The 14362-nt window shown below is 35.7% G+C and overlaps 1 protein-coding gene across 2 annotated transcripts in view; it reads left to right on the top strand.

Moving 5' to 3' along the window:
- The first annotated feature begins 8735 nt into the window (after nt 1-8735).
- Nucleotides 8736-14362, top strand: part of CD36 (CD36 molecule (CD36 blood group)) — a 91076-nt gene continuing 85449 nt past the window's right edge. The window contains exon 1 of one of the 2 annotated variants that reach the window (XM_080936564.1): nt 8736-8754. The gene's annotated coding sequence lies outside the window, so the exon portion shown is untranslated. Of the gene's footprint in view, nt 8755-8784; nt 8845-14362 lie in introns of those variants that run through there. The other variant, XM_080936562.1, reaches the window with a different exon arrangement.

Here is a 14362-nt window from a genome sequence, read left to right on the forward strand (position 1 = left end):
AGTGGTATGTACCATTAATCTCAGAACTCAGAATGCAAAACAAGGCAGACCTCTGTGGGTTTCAAGACAACCTGGACTATATAGATAGTATCAGGATAACCACGGACACTAGGAAAGACCCCATATTTAATAAGGAAGCAAGCAAACAAACAAGTAATTGTTTAACTTCATAATTGACTTTCAGTTAAGTTAAAATAAATACTCAACTTTTTACTCTTCCAATGGCAATACGCTTTCACTTTTTTTTTATTTTTAATTCTTCTTCAATATAATAAACCCTGGCCACACTTCCCCATCCCCACTCTTCCCATTTACCACCCCCTTTTCTTCTAGATTCATATATCTACTGTTTATTTTCAGAATACAATAGCCCCCCTTCCCCCTAGGGGTCTCAACCAAATATGGCATAATGTGATATAATAAGACTAGTCACAAACCCTCATACTACTGGCAGAGGTGACTCAGTAGGATGCAAAGAATCCCAAGAGCAAGCAAAAGGGTCAGAGACACCCTCCCTCCAACATTTAGGAGTCTCACAAAAACATCAAGCTAACAACCATAACATGTACTCAGAAGACACAGAAACGTTAGTGCTAAATCCAATAATGCTTGTGTTCTACTTAAGAAAACTACAGGGTGACAGTAATTTAGCATATAACTACACACGATGTATTATATACATTCTACATTCCATATAATGTATATTGTAGAAATGTATTGTGGAAAGTGTCCTATAGTGTAAATTGAGATGTCCTTAAGCTCTGTAGACATTAGCAGGTGGCTTATTATAGCACTGATAATACAGTTTAACATGGGAGTACCCATTACATCAGAAATAAGTTGTAAAGGGATAAGGATCACATATAATTTTTTTCCAATCATGATTAAAGTTAGACAAACCTTTTGCTAGAAAATTAAAAACTCTACATAACAGAAATATTTGAAAAGTGAGAGATGCTATAAGGATTATTGTGACGTGGTGGATGTTATTGTCAATATGTTTGTGGATTCAGTTTGCGAGTTTTTTTATTTTGTATTTTTGTATCAATATTCACAAGCAAAATTGGCCTGAAATTATCTTTTTTTTTCTTAAGTCTTTGTGTGGTTTAGGTACGAGGGTGACTGTGGCCTCAGAATGAGTTTGGCAGTGTTCTTTCTGTTTCTATTTTGTAGAATAGTTTGAAAATTATTGGAACTAACTCTTCTTTGAAATTCTGGTAGAATTCTCCACTAATCCCCTGGCTATGGGTTTTTGTTTATTTGATTTATTGTTGTTACAAAAATTTTAATGACTACTTCTATTTCCTTAGGAGTTATAGAGCTATTCAGATAGTTCTTATGATCTTGACTTAGCATTGATATTTGGTATCAGTCTAGAAATCAATTAATTTAGAGTTTCCAATTAGTGAAAGTAAGAACAAATGATTCTTTGTATTTCAAGTGTCCATCAATATGTCTTTCTTTTTATTTCTTAATTTAGGTTTTATTTGTCTATCTTTCTGTCTGTCTGTTTGTTTTTTAGTTACAACTTTGGCTAGGGGTTTGTCTATCGCATTGTTTTTCCAAATAACCAGCTCTTGGTTGCCTTGATTCTTTGTATTATTTTCTTTGTTACTAATTGGTTGATTTCAACCCTTAATTGTCTACTCCTCTTAAGTGTTTGCTGATGCCTTTTCTTCCTTCTCCTCTCCTCTTCATTTTCTTCTTCTTCTTCTTCTTCTTCTTCTTCTTCTTCTTCTTCTTCTTCTTCTTCTTCTTCTTCTTCTTCTTCTTCTTCTTCTTCTTCCTCTTCTTCTTTTTCCTTTTATTCTGCCTTCAGATATAGTTTTTATTGATTAGTATAAGAACTCTCCACGTTCTTTATGAGAACATTTAGTACTATGAACTTTCCTCTTAGTACTGATTTCATTGTGTCCCACAAGTTTGGATATGTTGTGCTCTCATTTTCATTGAAATTTAGAAGGTCTTTAATTTCTATATTTCTTTCCTTACCCAGTGATCATTGAGTAGATAGTTTTTCAATTTCCTTGAGTACGTAGGTTTTCTGTTTTTTCCTTTGATTTTGAAGTTCAGCTTTAAACTATGGTTATCTGTTAAGATGCTTAAAGTTACATTAATCTTTTGGTATTTATTGAGGTTTATTTTGTGACCAATTATATAGTCTATTTTAGAGGTTTTGTGAACTGTGGAAAAGAAGGTATATTATTTTGTGTTTGGGTGAAATGTTTTATAGATATTTGATAGGCCTGCTTGAATCATAACCTCAGTTATTTTTGCTATTTCTCTTCTTAGTTTCTGTTTTGATAACCTGCCAGTTGGTGAGAGTGGAGTGTTAAAGTCTCCCACTATTAATGTGTGGGGTTTGATGTATGATTTATGCTTCAGTAATATTTACTTTAAAAATGCAGGGGCCCTTGAATATGGGGCATAGATGTATAAACAGAGGAACAATCCATGTGAGTGAGCAGGTTTCACTATAATAGTACATGGAACCTTTAGTAATATGCACAGGACTGGAAGAATTGGATAGTAGTAAATTCATTTTTAGGTTTTTGGGGAAACCTTATATAATATTCAGATTTCTATAGTGCCAATGCTAGTTTGTTTTCTCACAGCAGTAAATATGTTCACTTTCTCCACATCCACACTTAATTTTGTATCATTTATACTCTTGAGAGCAGGTTGATTCCAAAGGACATCTCAATAGAATGATTTATGGTTCTAACTGGCCTATGGGACATTTACTCCAAATATGCCACAATGAATATGCAGTCAATAAAATCAGTCACTTAACTTTTTTGTTTGTTTGTTTGTTTGTTTTAAGATATTCTTGGTACTGTAGTCCAGTTGACTTGAAACTCATTGCTACTCAAGGATTGGATTGTGTTGGTTTCCTTATTTGTTTTTTTTATCTTTAAAATGGTACATATTTATATTTTAACAGGAGATTAAATAACATACTATAAGGCTAGAGAGATATCTCAGAGGTTAAGAGCACTGATTTATTTTTCCAGAAGTCCTGGGTTCAATTCCCAGCAACCACATGGTGGCTCACACCCATATGTAATGTAATCTGATACCCTCTTCTCATGTATTTGAAGAGAGCAACAATGTACTCACATATACAAAATAAATAAATATTAAAATCAAAAAACACATACAGATACCAGAGTACAAATATTCTTAATGACCATTTTAACAGTTAATAGAGACTCTGTAGATCAAGACAGAAATTTTGGATCATTTTAGAAACACAGAAGCTGAGAGAGGAAAGAGAAAATTAAAGGAGAAAACTATATGAAAAAATGAAAGCGTTTGTCTAGACATTAATAAATACCTACATTTAGAATAAAACAAAATAACCCCAACAAGATACTGAGAAAGAACAGCTAAAAAATAGGGATCTAAACTTTACAAGAAGCAGAACAATATAGGAAACACACTCTCACAGTTAGATATGTCAGTTCTATTTCATCTCCCTGTGTTTCTCTAAAAGATTTGTGGGTAGTTCTATGTATTATTGGTCACCAAGTAAATCCACCAGAAGTATTTTTGATGATGATTATTATTGCTGATAAATTACCTGAACATATCAAAACAATTTTATAAACAGAAAGTGCCTACAGCATGAAAGCAATCACTGTAACAAGTGCAGGCTCTGTGTTTGATTTAAAAACCAGTGGGACATCTGCTTGGCTGCTACCATAATTGGCTAGCAGCCTGTTGTTTTGTTCTGCTGGAAGAGGGACCTTGTGTCCTGTGGATATTCTCTGCCCTTGGTCCAGAGGGACTTAAGTTTCCATTAGATTACAAGCTCTATACGCATACCCAGATGTGTAGAAAGCTCTTGCAACATTTCTTTAAATCATTCTTGGTTGTTTTTCAAGTACTGAGTTTCTTTACTCCTGATCTGTAAGAGTTATCTTGTTGACACTGTCTTTAATCATGCCCTTTAGTTTGTTATACTTTGTGAAATCTTTTTGTGAGAACAAAATTAAACAGTTACTCACACCTCCTCAGTATTTCTACAGGACATTTTTTCTCCTGGAAGGGTAAAGATTCCACAATCTAGAACCTGTGTTGAGAAATATTTGCCTAATGGCAACTCACTTTCTCTTATATATGCCAAATTATCTCCAGATTACTTATAATACTTACACTAATATAAATAAAATATGACTTCTTTGTTACTTGAAATACTGACAAGAAAATGCCTATTTTCAGTATAGATACAATTTCTGTTCAAATATTCTTTATGCAGTGTTGGTTTGATCTGCATTTGGAAATAAGAAAGCACTCAGGACTGATGCTCTCCGTGTTTCAACATCACAGTTTGCTGGCATCCCCATCAGACACAATCTCAAGATAACTTGCTCTCTCACTGATTCTCATTGTCATCCATAAAATAGTGTTTCAATACCTGATCTGTGCCAGCCACTGTAGCTCAGTGTATCCTGTTGGTTTCCCAAAGCAAGCTACTTCTACAATTTGACATAAGACTTTTTAAATTAACCTCATTATTTCCCTCATACCAATCCATAATTGAAAGCCTGTTGAACCTTTAAAAATCATTTTTAAAAAGAAGGTTCCCTTTTGTTCCTGGATCCACTTTGGCCAAGTTCTCCTTCTATCCAGCAACAGTTGCTCTTCTGGCTGCTTTCCACCCAAATACCTCTCTATATACACCAGCGTTGCTCTTACACACTTTTTCAATGCAATTGAGATATTATTATGCATTTCTTAGAGTCCTTCAAAGTTAAAAATACTTCAAGGACTTCTTTTTCCTGGAGTAGAGACAATCCTTACACAATCCTATGCCATCTAATCTTATTCCTTCCTCTTCTCTCTCATCCAGCCTCTCATTTGGGCTTTTAGTTGTTTGAACCTGTCATGCTCCTTTCCCTCTGTGTTTCTCTGAAGTTGTTGGCCCTTGTTTTTAAACACTTTCCTAATTATTTTGCTCACTAACACCTATTTACTTTTGTAACTCAGTTCATTTCCTTCCTGTGTACACAAATGCAGATATCCATATGTAGGTGTTCATTCACTAAATAACAAAAGAGAGGCACTATCTTTGACACCTAACTTACCACATAAGAGAAGATGTTCATATGTACACAATGTTAATATATACTTCTACTGTGCCAAAGAGTAAGTGGCCACCTGATGAACAAAAAGGAACAGTGATACTTTTGGCTCTGATGTGTTATGTTAATTGTTGATAAGGATTTTGTAATCAGTGCAGATGAGGATGGAAGGGGGGATTAAATAGGATATAAGGGCACTGCCAAATTTTAGCTTTGGAAAAATACTGTAGAATGTAGAAGTTGACCTTTATAGTATGGATTTCGATCAATTCCCATTCTTAATAAGGAGCAAATAGGAAGCAGTTTCTTCTAAATCTAATAGTTTGCACACATCATACCATAAGTTTTTATGTAAGCAGAAGTTGTATATGTTAATCATAGTCAGTGCAATTCTTACCATACAGTGTTTTGTGGAAGGACTAAATCCACCAGTTAACATAGATTTTTTCCAGACATTCTACAATGGTGTAATGAAACTATTTAAGTTCTCTTTTAAGTTCTCAATAAAAAAATGTCTTTATAGTCAGTTTTATGGAACACATTTCTTCTTAATTGCAGCCCTTGTAAGACCGAGACAAAAGAATTTCTATGAGTTTGAGGCAAACCTTGTTTGTATAAGTTTTGCGGCTTTGTGAGCCATTACAAAATTATGATTCTCCTTTGCAAAAAAAAAAAAAAAAAAAAGACTTACGGAGAGAGGGTAACTATTTCTAAACTGATGTTTAGAGAAAGGAAATTATATGAATGATAGTTTTGAGAGCAAGTTTAGAATAGAAATCTAATATGAGCCATTTGCCATAATTCTCATTTAAGAAATATTACTTATGAAGGATGGCTTTGAGTGGCACCATGTATTCTATGCTACGTTGTAATGTAGACCTACAGAAAAATTTAATAGCAAGCAGGGTGTTTTTCAAAAATGTTTTTCTGAAACACAAGTTAGTAAGGTTAATGTTTTAAAATCTCTGTGACAATTACACATTGTTTTCAAGTGGTTCAAGGAGCTTTTGCCAATTTTTCCCTAGAAGGTTACAGGCTGTTCCTTCCCTGTTATGTTGTTGAGCCAAGAATTCAAACAGTTCACCATGAACTCTAATACAATTAAAAAGGGAATACAAAGGTGGATATTTGTAGTTTAACTTTTTGGCTTGCATGAAATGATTTTTAAAATGACCATGTTATCACTTTATATGCTCAAAATATATTCAGCCTGATATATTAATTAATGTCTAAGTGAACCTCATTAATATTTAATGCTTGCAAGTAGAAGTGGAAGACATAGAAGAGAAAACGTAATGCCAATGCAGTTTCAACATCAAAGTGATGACGTCGAGGTCCAGGTGGATTTCCTAGCTCCTTTGGAGTAATATTTTCAGACAGAAATGAATAGTATGCAATAATGTCCTATGAGCTCTTCTCTCAACAGCAAAAGTTAAAACCATTCATTGAACAACAGGATGGCTTTTGGCATTGACTTGTTCAAAATTTTGGGTATATAAACACCACAAAAGCAATCAACAGGTTAAGGTGAGGCTGCATTCATATTCTGTGGTGAATTATTGTTTTTGAAGTCAATACATTAAAAAAAAGTATTTCTGTTGATGTCTGGAGCACATAAGGTCAGTGGTCTCACCCAGGGACACTGCACAAACCTTCAGTACTTGTATGTTCAACCATTCTGTTGACATTTTACTGACATTCCCCAGTCATCAGAAATGTATGCACAGCAAACAGTGAGCAAATCATACTCGCTTAGAAGTCTTGGAATGAACGTTCATAATTTCTGTTGTAATTTAAAAAGCATAATCCACACTTAGAGCTCAGGATGCTTGGAATACCCAAGGTGTTCTGTAATTACTGGTAGCTTTCGAACAATACTTCCAACAGTTTTCTTCAAATAAAACGAAAATAGAAAGTTGAATAGCTTTGAGTTTAAATAGTAGGCCCTCAAAATGATTTTTTTTATAATAATGAGTCATCTTGTATTATATTTTAGAACATATGGTTAAAACATCACATAAAAAGTTCTTCCTGGTACTGAGAAAGTCAGCTGCTGAAATCACTGTCACTTGCTTAACTTTCCAGCCTGTAACTGTTAAAACTCAGATTGTCCTTGGGGTGCTGTTACCAGAAATGCTCCTCTACGTTTAAGTCAGAGTCTTACAAAAGTTGTCAGGAGGAACTCAACAGACAAATGTAAGAGATGGGAGAGACCTCCCTACAGCTGGAGATTACTGTCTTGTAATTACTGTCTTGCAATTCTTGAGGGGTTGAGGGCAGATATATATGCTTTCCCTAAGTTTGCTTAAACAAAAAGAAATATACTAATAATCAAAACTTGGAATTGCTCATAAAATCACTAGTCTGACTGGAGGAAGCTAAAGGGCAGGTGAAATTGATGGCTAACCTACAACTCAGATCCAGTCAAGACTGCATGGTCTTGACATGCATATGAACTCCTGTACAGCACCGTTCATTGTTACCTTTTAGTTCATTTCCTTTACTGTACAATGGCCTTCTAGTTATTAAGTTGATTGAAAGGCTCATTTGGGATAAGAAAACAAAAACTGATTGACACACACAGCAAACTGCAAAGTAGCTGAATGTCTCTGCACATGAGAACTTAGGTAAAAATATTATGAGAGTGTTGCTTTTAATGATTTGACCAAGCAGATGGTAAGTACTCTTGCTTACAGCATAGTTTCATATAAAACATGGAACACTCTGTCTACTCTCTTTCTACTTAGTGCCTTTCTAGACCTTTCTAGAATGAAATAGTTCAATGAAAATGCACCATCTAAAAAGGATCAGAGTAGTATTTTGGGCTGATTGTATCATGCTGTCTTGGCCTCTCCGCTTAGTGTGTTTAACTGTGGAGAAATTCTTAACACTTGGATTATTGCCAAGCTAGTGATGCATTGGTAGAACTCATACCTCAACTTCATCGGAGTTTCACTTTAACCACCGGATATATTCAGATGGAGGGTCAAGCTTTAATTTGTATACCTGCCAGTAATATTAAGCCCAACTGCCAAAACAAGGATTCAAAAGATATTTAAATAACAGTAATTCAAATGCAACCACCACAGCCATGCGTGGCACATTCTGCCTCATTAATTGAGTTAAAAAACAGAGAAAACATACTAAGGAAGCTTACAATGTAAACATTCACATTTTAGGGAAAGGTGTTTAGTAGCTTCCCCAAGTGTCTGGAGCAAAACCCGGTTTGTTGACTAATCTGAAGTGAACAGTTGCGTTGCTTTTACACTTGATCAAAGAAGAAACCCAAGACTATTTCTATCAAAGCAAATGATAATCAGAAGAGAAGCACACTAACTAGTGTTCTCAGATCATTTTGAATTTCTTTCTTTCATAAGCACAGAAACTATTTCTTATGGAATAGAACAGGGTTTCAGCAGGAAGAGGATTAAGGGCTTTATTTTTCTCAACTGAGGCACAAAATGAGGGTGATTTTTCACGTTAGCTTTCATTTCATTTGGCTCAGGTGTCGAAGACCTATATTTATCTCTTGGTAGGCGTGGGTCTGAAGTGCTGGAATGCTCAGGATGTCAATGGCTGTCAGATGTCAGGATAACCCAGAAGATAAATGAATGGTTGAGACCCCGTGCCTCCTCCCAGAATTCTCAGCTGCTCTGCTGTGGAAATGGTATGTTTACTTTCTGTGTCTCCTTCAACAGTCTCCCTGAAGCCAATCTTAAGATCCTGTGACTGGGCAAGCAAGCTGTTCTAGAAACTGGTGAGCAGAATTCTTATTTAGGAGTGTAGCTGTCTGTGTCTTTGTAGTTGATATCCTGTTAGCCATGAATTAGTTACGTGAACTTTCTGAGGTGTGTGCTGTCTGGTATAATAATTAATTTGCGATACTTCTCTTAAGAAGTTTATTTTTTGCAGTTAAGGGGATAGGGATACTTTATTTTGAGCCCTAACTTTTACATTGCCGAGTCTCCCAATTTGTTCTGTAAGATTTCTTTTTGGGAATTTCATAATTTTGAGAATTTGTGCAGACTTATCCTTGAATTTTATGTCTCTTTTTATGTTTCTTTATATTTTTAAAATTCATGTTTCATGCCTAAATCTGATTTTATATCTCATTGAAATTGTTTGTATTTTAGGCCTTCTATAATATTAAAATTTTGATCATATTACTCTAAATCTATGAATTAGACGTTGTGTTTTTTTTTTCTTTAAGGTTACAAAAAATAGTTCTTAAATATCAGAAAAGGGGTTGAGCAGACTTTGTTCACAGGCTATGAAAGTGTTTCCTGGCTTTGTGTTACTCCTGATTCAGTGCATAAAACATAATGGGAAAATCTCATATTCTTAGCTAGTTAACTCCTAGAGAGAATGGGAAAGACATATTGATCACATACTTTACTTTGATTGTTGTCTCCCAGATTTGTCTTTTGTGGGTCAGTGGAAGATTTGATTACGTAGCAGATATTTTTCTGCAGGCATGTTTTATGTACAGCTATGTAAACATTCTAAAGTATCAAGTTTTCATGAAGAAAACTCAGCAGTGTACTTACTTACGGACCAAATAGCTGGTAGTGCCAAACTGGCCATTCATTCTGACTTTCAAACACATTTTGCAATGCTTAGGACTGCATTTGATCTGTTTCTTTACTGGGAAAGTTTTGTTTGTTTTTGGAGAACGTCTGTGTAGCATGATTGGTCACTTCTGGCTGATTATTATGGACGTGTTGACAACTGTGTCCCTCTCTGGCTGGAAGGAATCTGGATCAAATGGAGACAAACAAGCCACCTGCCTTCTTCTCAGGTGTAACTAAACAATGCAAGTGGATTTGTGGATCAGTGAGACTCCTGTGAGTCTGAGATGGGGAAGGAGAAATATCTCTAAACGATGCACTGCAGAAGCATTAATTATTTGAAACTGGAGCCTTTCAGGAAAGGGCAACAACAGCTTTGTAATAGACTGATCTGATCACTTAGAAAAGAAATCAAGTACCCGAGGAGAGTAAAACAATTTCACCTGGGAAGAAAAGCAAAATGACAAACTCCAGATCTTTGAAGGTTGTTTGCTATTGGGGGGTGGGGGGAGTAACCTGTTTCATGTCGTGCAAAAGTTAGTGCCAGAGGCAGGTGTGGGGCTGTCCATTCAGTGAGTGACAGCAAGACAAAAAACTGTGAGATGGTTGGTGAGACTGAGGTTCATTGTGCTTTTGAAAGCAACTCTTCATTAAGATGAATACTTAAAAACTAATAAATAAATACAGATATTGCTAGCTTCTATAAATTTATCTTCACAGTTATTTGCATTTGATGGGGAAAAGTTACAGAATTTAAAATTAAGAATTTGAGGAGCATGATATCGATGTCTCCTGAGAGGCATTGCTAGAGCCTTACTGGTACAGATGAGGATGCTTGCAGCTAACCTTCAGATTGAGAACGTTGTCATCCATGGGGGAGTTAGAGACAGGACTGAAGGAGCTGAAGAGGTTTTCCACCCTATAGGAAGAACAACAATATTAACCAACCAGACCCCCCAGACCTCCTAGGGACTAAACAATCAACCAAAGAGTACACATGGAGGGAATAATGGTTCCAGCCCCATATGTAGCAGAGGGTGGCATGTCTGGTATGAATAGAAGGAGAAGCCCTAAGTCTTGTGAAGGCTTGTTTCCCCAGTGTTGAAGAATGCCAGGGCAATGAGGTCTGAGTGGGTGGTTGGGAGGGGGGCATTCTCACAGAAACAGGGGAAGGGGGAATGGGAGTGGGAGAGGGGGAAACCAGGAAAGTGGATAACATGTGAAATGTAAATACATAAAATATCAAAAAAACAAAAAAGGATTTCTGTACATTGATGGCCTGTGTGGGTCTGCATCAGGTCCTTTATACATAAATCATATCTTCTATGGCTTCCAGGTTAGCATTTTTTATGAGGTTCCTGACTATGTGAATGGGTGGGCATCTGTTTCTTGTGGCTTCTGTGACTCTTTCCATCTGCTTGTTTGTTTTGCCCAATTCCATTGTGTTACCTTTTGTTTTATCTTTCGTATTATATGAATTATGTTATATTATTATCTCTTAGACTCCTGTTTGTTTTCAAATGAGAGACAGAAAGTTAGTGGAACTGGATGGGACAGGAGGAGTAGGAAGAAGTAGCAGCTGTAGAAACCATAATCAGGATACATTATGTTAGGAAAAAATAATCCATTTTGAATAAAGGGGAAATGCTGTTAAGGACAAAGACTTTCTGTAAATAAGAAGAAAAATGTGTTTGTGAGTTACTGTGATTTTCATGATAGCATTGTTTGGAGGGAAGCTGTGCATTACTTTTTACAACCGGGCACCAGACACAGTGTTTCGTCCCTGAAATCCTTTCTCTTACATAAACAGTTAGTGGGAAACAGGAAATGGTTGGAAACTCTGAAGTGCACAGGAATGTAGAAGGAATTGTAAGTTCAGTGAAGAGTTCTAGTGTATCATTTGTTTTGTGTCCATATACAGGACATAGCTAAGAGAGCGGTAGCATGTATGAAAGGCTAACAGCCTCCTACAGGATCTATCACTTATATGTTGCTCGTTTGGAGATAGAATTTCATATATGCCATGCTGACTTCAAACTCATTATGCAGTCAGAGGACATGGAGCTGCTGATCCACTTTCTCTACCTCCCAATTGCTGGGATTAAAGTTATGGGTTTGCAAGCTTTTTATCTGATGCTGCCGATGAACCCCTGGGTTTCATGCACACATGCATAAATGATCTGCTCTACCAAATGAGCTATGTCCTCAGCTCCAGTGTGCTTTTTTAAAAGAGAAGAATAGGGTGAATTCTATTTTGTGTCTTTTCCACATGAATCATGTACAAAATTATGTAGCATTTTTAGTCAGGTGCTTTGTCATTCTTAAGTAGTTGAAGATAAGATGTGCCCAGAGACCTTTGTCACAGATTCACTACCATTTGAAAGACGAAATGACAGAAAACTGGCAATGGAAGGGACATATGAGACAACTTGGCTGCATTCACCAAGGACCAGAACATGACCTTCTAGAAATACACTGCTTTGCCCTTCAGTGTTTCTAAGGTCTAACAGTTTGATAAGAACAACTTTGGACATGTATTATTGTTGTTGTTGTTATCTGTCATTGATATATATTGTTTTCAAAGATTTCATTGATAAAATTTATACTTTCAAATTTTTGTAGCAAAATCAAAATTTGGGGGCATAGGATATTTGGGCATAGAGGACATTTGCACTCCCATAAGACCACTGATCCGGAGGCTGAGGTAGTCACTCTAATAGGTCACGTACCTTGGAATAGAGAATGAGACTTTTTCTGTACAAAAGAAAACTACCATCATCACAAAATAGACTGCTAATCATCCTATCATGTTTAAAATATGATTTAATTAAGATCATTTTAATCTGATTACAATTCACTTAGATACCAGTTTTGTTCTTTCTGGAAAGTGTGTACTTCTCTATTTGGGCTGTAATTAATGCTGTTATCAAGTGCACTGGTTTCATCTGATTCTGAGAAGTTGAGAAGTAGTGTAATAAAATCAGCCTTTGATACAGTAGTTTCATGGCTTAGAACTCCAAGCATCAATGAGTAAAGGAGTCTTTCTCAGATATGATCTCATGAATGAAGCATAAAGCAGCAGTACTTGATGGGATTATTGTCTTTTGGACTCACCTATTCATTAAGTGACTACTATATTGTCTTTTCTAAACAATATAGAATACTGCTAGATTGTCTAGGCTCCTTATAACTAAGCAGTATCTTTTAATAAATTCTCAGTTTTCCTAATATAGAAAAGACCTTCTGATGTAGTTAATAAACAGATACAAAACATTATTAATGCAAAAATAGAAAGCATTTACGTGGTTTTCCCCTGCTGCTTCCATAGACATTGGAGCAAGTTGCTGAAGGAAAAATGAATCAAACAGGCAATAAGGGGCACTTAAGAAAGCAGTAGAGATCAGGATGGTGGCAGAGTTGTTTGCTTCCCTTCCTGATCAAATCTATAGCTTCCTTTTACAGTGATAGGGAACTTCATAAAACAATAGAAGGTAAGCAGTGTTGATTAGGTCTGTGTTCTGTGTTGTGAGACTTGCATGCACACACACTCAGAGATGTAATGTTGCTCAGAGGAGGTTGTTCTGGCTGAAATGACAGTCTCAAAAGGACATGGTCCACTGCAGCCTTTCTAATCAGCAGCATTTCATTAACAAGCACCCACTAAATAGATTCCTTCTCATGTCAAAAGGTAACTAAGGTTTTATAATCTTAAGTGATCACTGAGGACTATGATTAGTCAGAATAAATTAATTGTTTAAATAATTTAAGAATGGGGTTCTTCCATCTCATGTTCCACAATCTCTAAAAAAAATCCATGTAGATTATCCATTAATCACAGAGTTCTGTGAAATATTTTGAATAATATATAGTTATTTGTTATTAGAGAATTATCTATCTCAGTACCCTTGGCCATGGAATTTTTGCCTCCCCCTTCCTTCTTTCTTTTCTCTTCTTTTCTTTTCCTTTTTCCTTCCTTCCTTCCTTCCTTCCTTCCTTTCTTTCTTTCTTTCTTTCTTGATTTGGTGGCATCTTTTATAGATGTTTATTCATTTACCTTCATGTTTGTATCGATTCAAAATTAGCTCTGGGATTTACTAGAAGAAAGCTTTACAATTTTAAGTGCCTTTTTTTCTAGTTACTTCCCAGTGATTCTGTATAGAAGTCCATTTATTAGGCCAGCAATGCTCTAGTCCTTTTTCTCCCCTTTCATGCAAGACATAGCACTCTTTCTTCTGTGTTCAGTTTTCTAGACTCCTTTTGCTATACATACCTTTCTAAAATTAAAATCAGTAAAAATTGTGAAATCAGTATTTTGAACTATTTATCCAAAGATATTTTTGAGGATTTATTGCCTTTTTCTCATGTCTGGTTGTGATTTTTTTCTTGTGTTTATTTTGTAAGTGACCACAGTTTGAGAAGTCAATGGTCTTTCTGGCCTGGCCACATTCTCCTCAACATTTTTCTGGGTATAGTTGCTGTGGCTGACTAATGAAAGATCTCTAACTACCACCTATTTCTTATTTTCTTTCTTGGTTTCCTTGTAACTCCATTGAAACACAACACAAAGTTTATTTCTTCTGTCTTCTATGCTTCTGTGTATAGAATCCTTGCCCTGAAGCTTAGGACAGTGTTGTACAAAACACTAAGAAAAAGAAGAATAAGCCAAAGGGGGAAAGAAATCTTTTCACTGGAGAGTAAACATAAAAT

The sequence above is a fragment of the Micromys minutus genome, assembly GCF_963924665.1.
Source record: "Micromys minutus genome assembly, chromosome: 23".
NCBI lineage: Eukaryota > Metazoa > Chordata > Mammalia > Rodentia > Muridae > Micromys > Micromys minutus.